The following is a 13138-nucleotide window of genomic DNA, read 5'->3' on the forward strand; positions in this document are numbered from 1 at the left end:
TGGCTCTGTATCAGGCTTTTTGAGTGAATCTCCACTTTAGCAGACATTTGAATGAGCTGGAACTGGTGGGAAACCTTTTTTTCAGTTTGATGCTAATAACCTGTAAATCAGTGCAACTGTAAATAATCCTAGTACAACTCCAGGGTCTGGCCGCAGACCAAGGCTGTTGTTCTGTATCAAATGAGTAACATAAAAGTTGATGAAAATTGCAGTTTATGACAGGCAACATTCTACATGAAATTGCCAATGTCTTGTTTTTTGTATTATACTGCAAGCATTGAGATTTCTGTATGATTTCATCAATTAGTCCTACTGTGCACATTTGCCTGAAATTTCAAAACAATGCAAGAAAGTCACCCATTGCACTTAGATACTGCTTTCTTTGGATTGGTTTTTACAGGATACCTTTCATTAAGTCTGCAGTGATTCTGATGCAAAGCTTCGTGCTGAAGATAAAAAAAATTCCTTGAAAAACCACTTTGTTCAAAACATCAGCAACAGAAACTTGCAATTACTTGGCACCTTGAATGCAGTAAAATATCCCAAGACATTTCACAAGAGCATTATCAGACAAAACGTGAGACAGAGCCACAAAGGGAGATATTACTACAGCTGACCAAAAACCTAGTCTAAAAGGTAGGTTTTAAGGAAGGTCTTATTATTTATTGCTCACTGAAGATGGCAAGTGGCTATAGCCAGCTATCAAGGTCCTTGTATTTTCTGGCCATGCACACATGCAAAGGACCGAACAACCTCCTCCTACATGATAAATGCGCTACATTTCTGCATACTTTAGATCGTACAGAGGCTAAATACATATCTATAACTTGATTCTATTGAATTATTGAATACAAAGAGCATTAGTCAGCTTCATAGAATTACACTCATTATGTCTACAAGAAAGTACATTCACATGTATTTTATGAAGTCATTGTGCATTTATGTATATGAATGTTGAAATGCTCAAAACTGAGACTGCTAGATTTTTGTTTAATATGTGTATTGAGGGATATGGAAACAAGGCTGGTAAGTAAAGGTGTCAATCAACTATGATCTAATTGAGTGGTGGAAAAAGCTAAATGGACTAACTAGCCTAATTCTGTATGTTAAAGAAGTTATTTTTAAGTCTAGATTATTAATGTTATGAAGCTTAAATACATTTTTCTTGCATGATGTATGTACGAGAACTGCATTGACATCCAACTTTCTAGTGTAACTTACCTCGCACTTAGAGCAATGTGGATCAAAGGTTGAAGAAATTTGTTTTTGTTCCTGGGAGTTGGTTAGGCCTGGAAATGGGGAAGAAGGCACACCTGCTCATTATCAGTCAGCTGGCGTTGTCCTTCATGGTCAGTGGATATGTTGCTGTGCTGAGGCAGCAATATTTCATTGTTGTGTAGGGTATCTAATACAGACCCAGATTACTTGCCAAAAAGAGATCAGGCGTTATATGCTCCTGTTAGTATAAGTTCTATATTTGTTTTGGAAGGGCTGTACTTTACCTCAGAGAAGATTGCATTTCCTCACAGCGAATTGTGAGAGTTACACTAGTTTGCTGATTGAAACCACCCTTGGTCTTCAATTATCAAGCTGTGTTTACATCACTAGGTGAATTGGGATTGTAAAAAAAAGACAGCATGGTTATCCAGAATGGCTGGGTGCAAGGACATGAGTAAGATATGGTGGAGGAGGATGCCTTTCCAACAATAGCCTCTCTGATTTGAAAGGGTACGTTTTGAAAATTTGTACAGGGTATGATGCTTGCAATGTATGATTTTTCAATGGCTCTTCTTATACCTTGCTTAAGGTGCTGCAATTTACATTATATCTTTTTTTATTCTTCCTCCATTAGCAGTTGTCAGAAGTTTTCAGTTCCAGTTTTCTGTCATTCCTTGGACATAAAACGGGCACAGTGCACAAAATGGAGATGGACGTTGTTGAGTAGTGGAGGACAATGTGCCTGAATTGTATTATATTGAAGTCTGCTGAATATTCCCAAGTACAATGATGCATTTGAACAATAATAATCATGTTAGAAGCAGTGAAATGTGTTAATAAGTGGCTGGAAGGATCTGACCTAATCGGGTGATTCCTTTCTCTTACTAGACTTTGAATCCTCCTGTGATTTTCCTTGTCTCTGGAAACCTCTCCAGCTCTCTCTGTCCTGCATTCGTCCAACTCTGTCCTCTTGTGCACCCCCTATTTCCTTTGCCCCACTTCAGTAGCCTGGGCACTAAGCTCAGGAATATCCTCCTCAAAACACCTTGCCTTTCTGTCTTCTGTTCCAAGACTTTCCTGAAATTCAACCTCTTTGATCAAGTGTTCAGTCCCCTTTCCTAAACCTTGTCTTTACCTGATGAAAATTGAGAAGTATAATATGTGTTTAGACCCATGTACAAACTTAGAAAGGGCTGTGAGAAACAAGAACATCTCTGAAAATTTGTAAGTAAAGAACAGTTAGCCCAATTTTCAGAAATATGTATAATTTTTCCGCAACTTTGCCATATTTTCACTCAAACTGAGAAAATGCGTGAGTTGTAAAATTATATTTTCAAATGCCAATAGTTACGATATACTAGTCAAAAGATCCATGCTAGTACATAACCATGCTTCTTGCTGGTAAAATCTATGACTAATTTGGAACAACGTACAGCAGAATTGTCTTGGGAGTTCCCCATGTAGATATCTGCTGATAGTTGAAGGGGGAAATTCTCAAGCAGCTGGTATAATTAAATGTATTGGCAGAGCCATTGCATCATTTTGCCATGGAAGATGTAGGTTTCCTCCTGTACTACCCACTGTGGCAAATTCCTAATTCTACAAGATGGGCAAGATGCAAAATGAGTCATCCAAGCTATTCTTGCATAACAGTAATTACCAAATAAGGAACAGTTAAAGAACAAAGGAATTTTTATTTATATACATTTCATCACGCCTCAGGACAACACGAAGCACCTTATAAGCAATGGATTTTTTTTTAATCGGTGCCTCGCTTGTTAAATAGATATGCACAGTCGTCAGTTTGAGCACAGCAAGCCTCACAAACAGCAGCTAAATGAACAATACATTTTTGGTGTATCAAATAGATATTAGCAGAGAAAAGGATACCTCCAGCAAATCAGGACTCCCTCCTATAGCAATATTATACTAAGGTGTCCACCTAGGTTATGTGCTCAAGTCCATAGTACAATATAAATCTTCTGACTCGGAGCTTTTTTTCAAAAGATTCTGACGAAGATCAACATGAAATGTTAATCGTTTTATTTTGGGCTGTACAGACCCTGTTGAATATTTCCAAAATTTTCTGATTTTATCTCATTCTGACTTGCATGCTATAAACCACAGGTACCACCTTGATTTCAGTGGCATAGGTTGTACCCTTAAGTAGTCCAATTCCTTGCTTTTTTTTATGGAAATTGACTCCGACTGCTCTATATCTGCTCATGTAGAGCCGGGAATATAACTGATCTGGACCTTAAACTTGTGTACTCATTCAACCTTATAGACACACTGAGTTAATGTTAGATGAGGCATAACTTACGTAAGTTCAACTTACTTAAAAAAACATTGAGCATGGGTGTAGCAGGCTCACCTGGGTGATTGCTTAACATGGAAAGCTAGATTGACTATGACAGATTCACCCGTCATTCTGTATCTTTCTTCCTTTTGTTCTCCTCCTGCTGCCTTTGTGGCCTCACCTCAGATAGAACGTTTTAACTTTCATTGGCTTTGAGAATAGGTCAGGGGTAGCTGGTTAAAAATGAGGTAACATATTGGAAAGATGGGCCCAAATCTGAAACACACAATTAATTGCAGCATGCTAGATTGTAATCAAGCAAGAGAGAGAGGCAGATTGTGAATTTCAATATGTTAATCACGCTATTAGAATGATACAAACATGTCTTTGAATTTATCTGTGGGCTTCCTGGAACTCTCAAGTGAAAGTAAGGCAAGAGCACATTGGCATTTGAGTAGGCTGAAAACATGACAGGAAAATGCGACAGCAAGTGCTGAAACCGTATAACTGATTTGTTTCCTGCTTCTGTGAATGAGAGGTTACTTTCACAACCTGAGTGGTGATTTTTACAACTTTGGAGAGACTTTGACAGCTTTGGAGATTTGTACATTTGATCCCACTTCAGAGCAGTGGTTTTCAACCAGTGTACCCCAAGTATTTTTTTGGTATAAAAAGAATGCAGACTGCCTAAAGCCATTTGTGATGGCGAGAGAGATACATTCAACAGGCAATCTCACAAAATCATGAACTCATACACAGATTAGGAGGCAGAGGCTGGGAAAGACAGTTTGAGGTATGCACAGAAAGAACAGTGGCAATCTCAAGCCAGAGTCTGGGAAATGGAGTGAAACTAACTGGAGGTGCAATTCAGAGAGCTTGACAAGGAAAGGATAACAGACTAGGGAACAATGATCCTTCTTCCCCCCGCTACCCCCCCCATCCCTCTCCTTTCTCCCCCTCTGGCTGAAACAGGTGTCTTTCATCCACTTGGGAAGGTGGAGTGATTCTTTTCATTTCCAAGCTGGTTCAAAGTGCAGCAACCGTTCTTACCTAATAACAAAACGTGGCTCATAAATCACTGCAGATTCCTTCCCATTACTATCATCGTAAAAAATGTCTTTTCTCAAAAGTTTCCACCACATCAGATTCTGAAGTGATGCCGCCTTTCTGAGCAGACATTACAAGGGCTATTTTAAGGTCAATCAAACAAATAATAATGAAAACTCAAAGAAAGGAGGACTTTATAATTAAAACCAGATCCTGTGACCTGACACTATATATCAGTGGTTTTCAACTAGTGTACAAGTGAACTGTAGCAGCAACTGCGGGACAGACTCTGAGCCCTGATTTCAGTGGAAAAAAGCAAGATTCCCAAAGCTATTTACAGCAGCGCCTACAACACTGTTCCTTCATCACTCCTCCTGGACGGACCCCTTCCTCCCTTTGCAGAGTTTTAAGCTCGCTTTACATCGTCTCTTTATTGTTCTCCTGTATTGTTAGGTTGTTGCTGTCAGGATAGCTGTTGTAGAGGCTGCACTTTCCACCAGGTTAACTTGTCTTGAGGTCCTATTACATGGAGTCCAATTTGCATGAATGTATGCACCTACTACAGCTGAAAATTCTGGTAAAATCTGGAATTGGAGTGTATTTTATCCACTCCATTTAACTGCCTCATCATCAGAGTTCCAATGGGTGGATATTTCTCACTGCCAACCATGATTATATATTTCTGGTAATTCAGATGTTTAGTTTGTTTATAATACACTGCTTTGTAACGGTCCAGCCCTGCTGATATACTGTTATGTATGCTTTGAGTTGCTCTACTTATGTAAGATGTCTGGGGATGCAGAAAATGATGGTTGTTTTAATAAAAGCCATCACTGTTATACCAGTTTATGCAAGCTAGAATACTGTGTATAGTTGGAGCCCACTGACTCTACAGAATCCCCTCCCCCTCCTTGAAGAAGATTATAATTTCATAGTTGGAAAAAATCCATCTATGTTCTCATTCTTATTTTAATTTTACTGCTAATTACTTGGTGGCCTGTATTTTGCTCTACAAATAAAAGCCATGTTGTCAGCATTTCAAATCTTTATGTTTGAAAGACCTGAAATGACAAGTATCCATGCAAAACCAGCCAAAAATGTAGCAGGTGCCCATGTTCCATTTCCATAGAGACTGGACAGAGATCCCGCCCCCCCCCCCCCCCACCCCCTGTATGTGATTGGCCACTGTCAGTTCACTATTACATTATGGGGCACTTATGAGCAATTGATTCAGCTGAAAAAAATTGGCTTTGCCAAAGAATTGTTTGTCTTATTGAAGTGTGCCATGTTACTGAAAAGGTTGGGAACCAAGGCTTTAGAGCTCTGATCTATCATACATGCCAGTCATTCTGTTTGACTTTGAGTCTCAGATGAGGGCAAGGTGATCAGTAGCATCAAGAGGAAGAGCACCAATAGTAAACAGCAGCAGCAGGATCAGCAACAACCTACTCCTCACAGATCTACTGCTCCACGTGAAAGATGTGAACAGAGAGATGCAGCTCACAGGAGACCATACCTGCAACATGAGGTTTTCAAGCAGAGGGTATGCTTCCTTGACCTGTCAGAACACTACCGTTTCAGGAGGTTCAGGGTCACAAATCAAATGGTGGAACAAAATCTGTTTGGAGTCGGCCTGATAACAACTTCTCTTTAGCAGATCTTCGGAGTCAAGAATGACTTGCTTGCATAGTAAAAATGAATTTTCTGGTGACTGAGGAGTCCAATATACAACCTACAGTCTCTGTCACAGGTGTGGCAGATGGTGGTCAGAGGGAAGGATGGTGGAATGCCTGGGCTGCCAAATGCTGCTTTTGCTATCAGTGCTTGGCTTCAATGAGCTGAAGGCTGCACTGAGATGGTGATGGCTAGTGTGTTGTGGGATGCTGTCGAAGACACTTGCATTGAAGGCTTCATCTTGGCTGAGGAGGTCCTCGAAGTGTTCTGTCTAGAAGATGTTGACTGCCTCTCTGTCTTGGATAAGCGCCTCTCTGTCTTGGATATGCACCTCTCAGTTTTGGCTCTCAAATGGGATGGGTCCCTGGGTACCCAAACCACAGATGTTTTTAACTGTGCTGAAAAGGCTGAGGTTGTTGGCAAGTCACCCGCACTCTTTTCACCCACCATCTGTTCTTTAGGTCATGAGTTCTTTGTTGCATCTCAGCCTTTAGGTGCCTGCAGGCTTGTTTCTCTCACTCGAGTTTTGGTGATGTTGCCAGTTCAGGAACACCTCATGTTTTCAGTCTAGAGATCCTGAATCTCCTGATCATTCTCTCCAAACCAGTCACGGTGTTTCCTAGTTGAGAGCACAAGCTTCCCCTCACAACTGCTAACAATGGCAGATCAGGCGCTGTGGGCAGTCTGCAGCTCTGACTCATTGATCATCACCAGGTTAGCTATGAGGTACCAACTGAGTAGTCTTTCTCCTCAGGGTCTTTGAGTCCAGCAACATGAGATTTCTTGAGACAGAGTTTTTTCTATCCCTGCTAGTTTGGGGCAGAGTTTTTGATGGAGCGGATTAGTCAGTGGTCGGTCCAGCAATCATCGGCTCCTGTTGTAGCATGAATGATGCAGACATCTTTGTAGTCCCTCGCTCAAATGATGATATAATCTATTACGTGCCTGTGCGATGAGCAGGGTGTTGTCATGAGGTTTTTGGCTCATCCCTCTGGCGGAATAGGGTGTTCATAATTTAATGTCATGTTCTAGACATTTTGTCAGGAGGAAGACTCTGTTGGCATTTGTTTTCCCCACACCTTCTCTGCCTAACACACCTTTCCCTCCCGACTCTCGCAGAGGAGAATCAGCTTGTCTCCCTTTGGGATATGGGACAGCGATTGGTCAAGGCTGAAGTAGATTCATAAAGATGACCATGTATTTCTGAAAAGCACAGAAGCATTATTAAGGCATTATGTTCAAGGCTCCTGATACCACTATGGAAATAGCTGTTCAAAGGAGAGTGATGCAAAGACTTGTGCTGAGGTGTAAAAATAAAAGGTTAGCACAGTCAGAGATGGTATTTCATGCATGACTCACACCATTAGTTTTTTTGAACACAAAGAGCTTGACACATTCAAGAATTAACTTTCCTACATTGGAGAGTTTTTTTTAGAATATAGTACACTGATCAGTACTTCTATCCATGCCAGATTTGAAAGGTTTTGTATATTCACAATTGGCCATTAATATTTAATCATTATTCAGTTTATGAACATCAGATATTTCAAAAATTTTTAGTTTTACCCCCGTGGCTTGTAATTTCTTCACATTTAACCAATTGAGCAAAAATTTGACAGTTCCTGTAATGGGCATGTGGCCAGGCAGCACAGAGCAAAATTACCCCCTACTTCGCTGACCAAGAAATCAGAAAGCCTATCTGTCCACACATCTCTATCAATGGGATTTTACAGGTGGCTGTCTCACTTCCCTAACAATAGTTCTTAATTTCTGATACATAACTGCTAAGATGCAAAACTAGGGAATGTTGATGAAGCAAGGTAACTCAAAAATCCATTGTTTGACTGAAAAGTAGCCTTGATCAAATGGGATCAAGACCATCATTTGAAAGCAACTGAAATAACTAAATTCCTTTTTTTTAACTACATTAGCACGCAAGATCTTTACTAGTGTTTCAAGATCATCTCAACAATTCACTTTTTTCTATAAAATGTTGCTTTTCATTCATTGTCACTATGAAAAATCTTCTACTCTTCTCACTTTTAGTCAATATGTATTAAATCCTTCATATGGATTTGGATGGATAGAGATTTAAAGCTGATAAGCCTGGCCAGATAACAAAAATGAAAAATGCATGCATTTGCCAGCCATCTGCTTTTCATGCAGAAATCAGTTTTTCCAGTTCTCAGTTACGCTCTTTGTGCTAGGGTCTGGAAATAAGCTATTTTCGTGGTCCCTCTGTCAACAGAATAACTGAAGACCAGAAAAACTGATGTTTACACAAAAAGTAGAGAGTTGACAACTATGCTGAAATTCTTAATTGTTATTTGACTTGTTCTTATAATTTTGACACTTCAGAAGTTCAATCCTTGTTAAGTAGGTTACCTAATTTTTACACCTTATCTCAGGACTGCTGTCCTGGTTTAGATTTAACTTAGTGCTGTAGGTCCATCTCCTATCCGTACTTTATCTACTTTTTGTGTAGATATTCTTGATTGTTCCTAACCTGTGAGCATCTTTACTTAATTTAGCTTAGTAAATCGAAGCTTGTTTGAAAATTGTGAATAGATGAACTACTAAGTGCAAGTATGGTAATTACTTGGATACGTGTTGACTTTGTTTCATGAGGATTCAATTTAGCAACTAACAAGCTTAAAGGAATAAACGTAAAAGTATCCAAGGACAAAAGGGAGCTGAAAAGCTGACAGTCAAAATCATGCTAGTGTTTCTTGAATAGAAATAAAAATATGGCATGTAAATCCTATTGTGATCCTCTCGCTCTCCTTACCATACACAAAACCATTACAAATATAATGCAATTTAAGCTTAACTTTAAGCAACAATTGCTGTTGCTTGTAACTACTCCTACCAGGTGATCTTCTGTCATTGCATGTCATGCTTGTCTATTTTACACCATCTTCACACATGCAGTGTGGCTCATCTGCAACTGCTCTGTGATGTCAGTCATTCAAATACACCTAAATTGGTGTCCTAGTCCTAGTCCTCATACACCCCCACTCCCCCCATAAAATTGCAATCATGCTGGGGCAGGCAGAAAGGCAGTGGTAAAGTCACTCTGGTAATTTTATTTCTCCTATCCCAACTCAGCCTGCAAATCCTGTAAAACTCTGCTTCGAGAAAGGGAGAGGTAGAAGAACTCCTCCTGCTGACTCACTGGATGACCGTGCAGAATTCAGAGCCAGAGTTCTGGTCTGCAGTCACTGAGAAAACTTGGAGATAGATTTGAATCCTATGCTCACAAATTCACAGCTGATAATATTGCCACAATGCAAAAACCTCCTCCTGACCATTGATGTCCATGCATTGATCATTCTTTTTTTTAAAAAAGGTGACCAAGGTGGCGTTCTCTTCTGATTCCATCCCTCAAGCCCTATAGTCAGCTTTGTATCAAGTCAAGGATTCAGGCCCAAAGGAACTGATTAGGAGTTCTGGTAGAATTTCCCTCTTTGATGATGGAAGAGTAAATCAGAGGGCATAGATTGAAGGTGTTTGGCAAAGTACCAAACAAGACAAAAATCTTTTTTTAAAAAACTCATGAGTGCTTAAATGCACTGGCTGAAAGAGTGGTGGTTACAGATCCTCTAATAGTCTTGACATGGGCTGAGAATAGTGGAGTACAAGCAACTGAATTGCTCTTTGCAAGAGCCAAAACAAACCTCGATGGGCCAAATAACCCGTACTGTGGTGTACTATTTTCTGATTTTACCTGCTTACAGCTTGGCTTTCTTGAAATTCAAGAACTCGGTATTTCCAGGGTGTTCCTAACTCCACCCTGCTCCAAAGATAAGTTTGGGACCAAAATTAACAGTAAGGGACTGAGATCTTTCATCGTCGTAATCAAATGATCAAATTTTTGTACTGGCATATAAAAAAAAATTCGTATCTATGGTAAGAATGAATACACTCAAATTATGGACAACTAAATTTTCCATGAATTACTTTAGTCTAGATGTACCATGAATCAGAAGCACCAACTTCTTTACTCCTGTCGGACAAGATTCTGTGCTTGAGATCCTCAACTCAGAAAACTTATCTTTGTACCTTGCTGTCTAAATGGAACACTTACACAGGAAATTGAAAGACTGGAAAAGGCTCTACAGCTCATATTGGTATTCCCAGAATATTCCCCAAACACCAAAGCACGCAAACATCTATCCAGTTTTCCCATAAATAATTCTGCAGTCTGTCTCTTTGTTGGTCTATTCCACATATTCCTTACCCACTGCATAAAACCGTTAAATTGTTTCTGTATCTCCTCACTTGACGTTATCCTGCAATTCTAAACTTTGCGGCAATCTTGGAGTTTAGCAAACAGGTTGACACGAATATGAACTGGTATTCCTCTGTACTTGTGTGTACTTTTTCCATATAATTAAAATTCCAGGAATTTCATCCTCAAATAAAAACAGGAAATATTGCTTGGAAAAAGCATATTTGCCCATGTCATCAAAACACCCCAGATAAGTTAGTTTTTGCTCCAGAGACCTAGGCATTTCCCTAATCTGAGTAACTGCCTAATTGCACTGAGCTGGAGAATTCACATCTTCTATCTTGCTGTTAGTGTTGACAATAGGGAACTCTAAGATAGTGTTGCACAATTTATAGGTAACTCTGAGAGATGGGAGGGATAAAAGATGCACTTTTTTATTTTGTGCTATTTGTAAGTGGACAAGAGTTGGCCAATAGCAAAAATGTATTTGTAGTCTGTTGAAGGTACCTGTAAATCCATTGTTTCAATGGTAACTGCAGACCAAGCAAACTCCAGAGTTCGTTTCGAGGTAAAGAATCAGATTTGTGCAGTCATACACAAGTTGTATGTTTTGTGTCAGGCAAAACAGTGAGGCTGAAGATAGAAATGAGGAGAGTATCTCTCATAGATTAAATATTTCTAGAGATAAGAGACATTCAGTACGTTGCATGATCTGCTATTCAGTGATGCTGTTGTTAACATTTTTGCATCAGTTTTATGTTCATATTGGACAATTTTTAGAGATGGATTGAAGCTTAACAAGGCGTTTAAGCTCTAATTAAACTAGTTATTTCTGTGCTTGTAAAATACTAAGCCCAGGGCAGTGACAGACTGCATAAGAGGATTTATGCTGTAAGTTTATACCTCTAAAGGACATTAACTCTTCTTGCTGAGAAAAACAGCCATAGAGAAATAAAGAGACAAGGCACAAACAATATCAAGTCATAAGAAAAATCATAGATGAATGTAGAAAATAACTCAGAATCAGAAATGCATAGAACAGCAATGGCTGATAAAACATATAGTAAAGGCTACAAAAAGCAAATATAAGAATAAACTAGCAAGCGTTATCAAAATCAATTGAAAAACTTTTGGAATTATATTATGGTAAGGGTAATATGCGACCCTTAAAATCTCATCATGGTGATTTAAATAAAAATAAGGAATTGACAAGCCTATGAAATAATTACTTTGCATCACTATTTACAATAGAGGAAGAGAACAGCAATCTGGACCTCCCAAGGAATATAACATTGAATCAGGAATTTAAACTCATCGTAATGAATGTAAGGAAATTAAAAGCAATGAAGAATACAATTCATGAAAGACAAATCTCCAGGACCAGACTGTTTTCATCCTGGGATCATCTTGCGCTAACTAATCTTCTGAGATTTTCTCAGTTGAGGAACTGTTCCCTCAGATTGAAAAATTGCATGTCATTATGCTATTTAAGGAAGGTAAGAGGGAATTAAAGGAATTATAAACCAGTCAGGTGAGCATGACCAGCATCTATAATTAAGGATAGAAGACTGAATATTGAAAAATTTCAACTAATTAGAGAGAGAGCTAGTGTGGATTTGTAAAGTGGCGGTCAATGTCTGATGAATCTAATTAATGCAGACTACCAGAAGTTTTGGAAAAGGTCTGTAAGAAAAGACTGGTGACTGAAGTTGAAGATCTTTGAATTGACCTAATTAGGAAATTGGCTCAGCTGAGTAGGGACAATGGGTAGGTAACCTTATTAGCAAGATGTGACTATTAATGTCCCATAGTTATCTATATTAGCAAGTTGGAATACAGAATAGACAGCCGTACATCCAAGTTTGCCAATGACACAAACATAGGTGACATTCGAAGCAATGTAAATGGAAACATAAAATTGCAAAGAGATGTTAATAGAATATGTGAATCGGAAAAATTGAGCAAATAGATTTCATTACAAGCAAGTGTGACGTCATTCAATTTAGACCTAAAAGGGATAGATCAAAGTACTTTCTAAAAGGTGAAAAGCTACAAGCAATGGAGCTGAAAAGAGGCTAGGGGTCCAAGAATCCCAGATCATTAAAATGTCATGGAAAGGTACAAAAATTATCAGAAGGTTAGTAAAAAGAGTGGAGGTCAAGTGTTAGCAATGCAAAGCCCTGTTAAGAGCAGTTCTGGCTGCCACATCTGAGGAAAGGTATTTTGGGCTTGGAAGAAGTGCAGCATAGATTTACAAAAGGTCTGTTTTATTTGTTCACAGGATATGGGCATTGCTGGTTAGGCTGGCATTTGACCATTCCTGATTTCACTTCAGAAGGTGTCGGTGTGCCACTTTCTTGAACCGCTGCAGCCCTTATGGTGTAAGTACACCCACAATGGGCCTGTACTCATTAAAGTTTAGAAGGCTGAGGGGGGATCTTATAGAGACATCTAAGATAATGAAGGGGCTAAATAGGGGAGAGGTAGAGAGATTCTTCCTGCTCAGAAAGAAATACAGAACTAGAGGGCACGGTCTCAAAATAAGGGGGGGGGGTGGGGGGTGCGCAGTTTAGAACGGAGTTGAGGAGGAACTTCTTCACTCAAAGGATGGTGAATCTCTGGAATTCTCTACCCATTGAAGCGGTGGAGGCTACCTCGTTGAATATATT

At 39.3% G+C, this 13138-nt stretch overlaps 1 protein-coding gene across 4 annotated transcripts in view; it reads left to right on the forward strand.

Moving 5' to 3' along the window:
• The window catches only part of LOC145343021 (guanine nucleotide-binding protein G(I)/G(S)/G(O) subunit gamma-7), a 253139-nt gene that overhangs the window by 211497 nt on the left and 28504 nt on the right, over positions 1-13138 (forward strand). Inside the window, exon 1 of one of the 4 annotated variants that reach the window (XM_080188758.1) lies at positions 419-636. The exons of the other annotated variants lie outside the window; for them this stretch is intronic. The gene's annotated coding sequence lies outside the window, so the exon portion shown is untranslated. Of the gene's footprint in view, positions 1-418; positions 637-13138 lie in introns of those variants that run through there. 4 annotated transcript variants of the gene reach the window in all.

Source organism: Carcharhinus amblyrhynchos, chromosome 5 (assembly GCF_965287045.1).
Source record: "Carcharhinus amblyrhynchos chromosome 5, sCarAmb.v2.hapA, whole genome shotgun sequence".
NCBI lineage: Eukaryota > Metazoa > Chordata > Chondrichthyes > Carcharhiniformes > Carcharhinidae > Carcharhinus > Carcharhinus amblyrhynchos.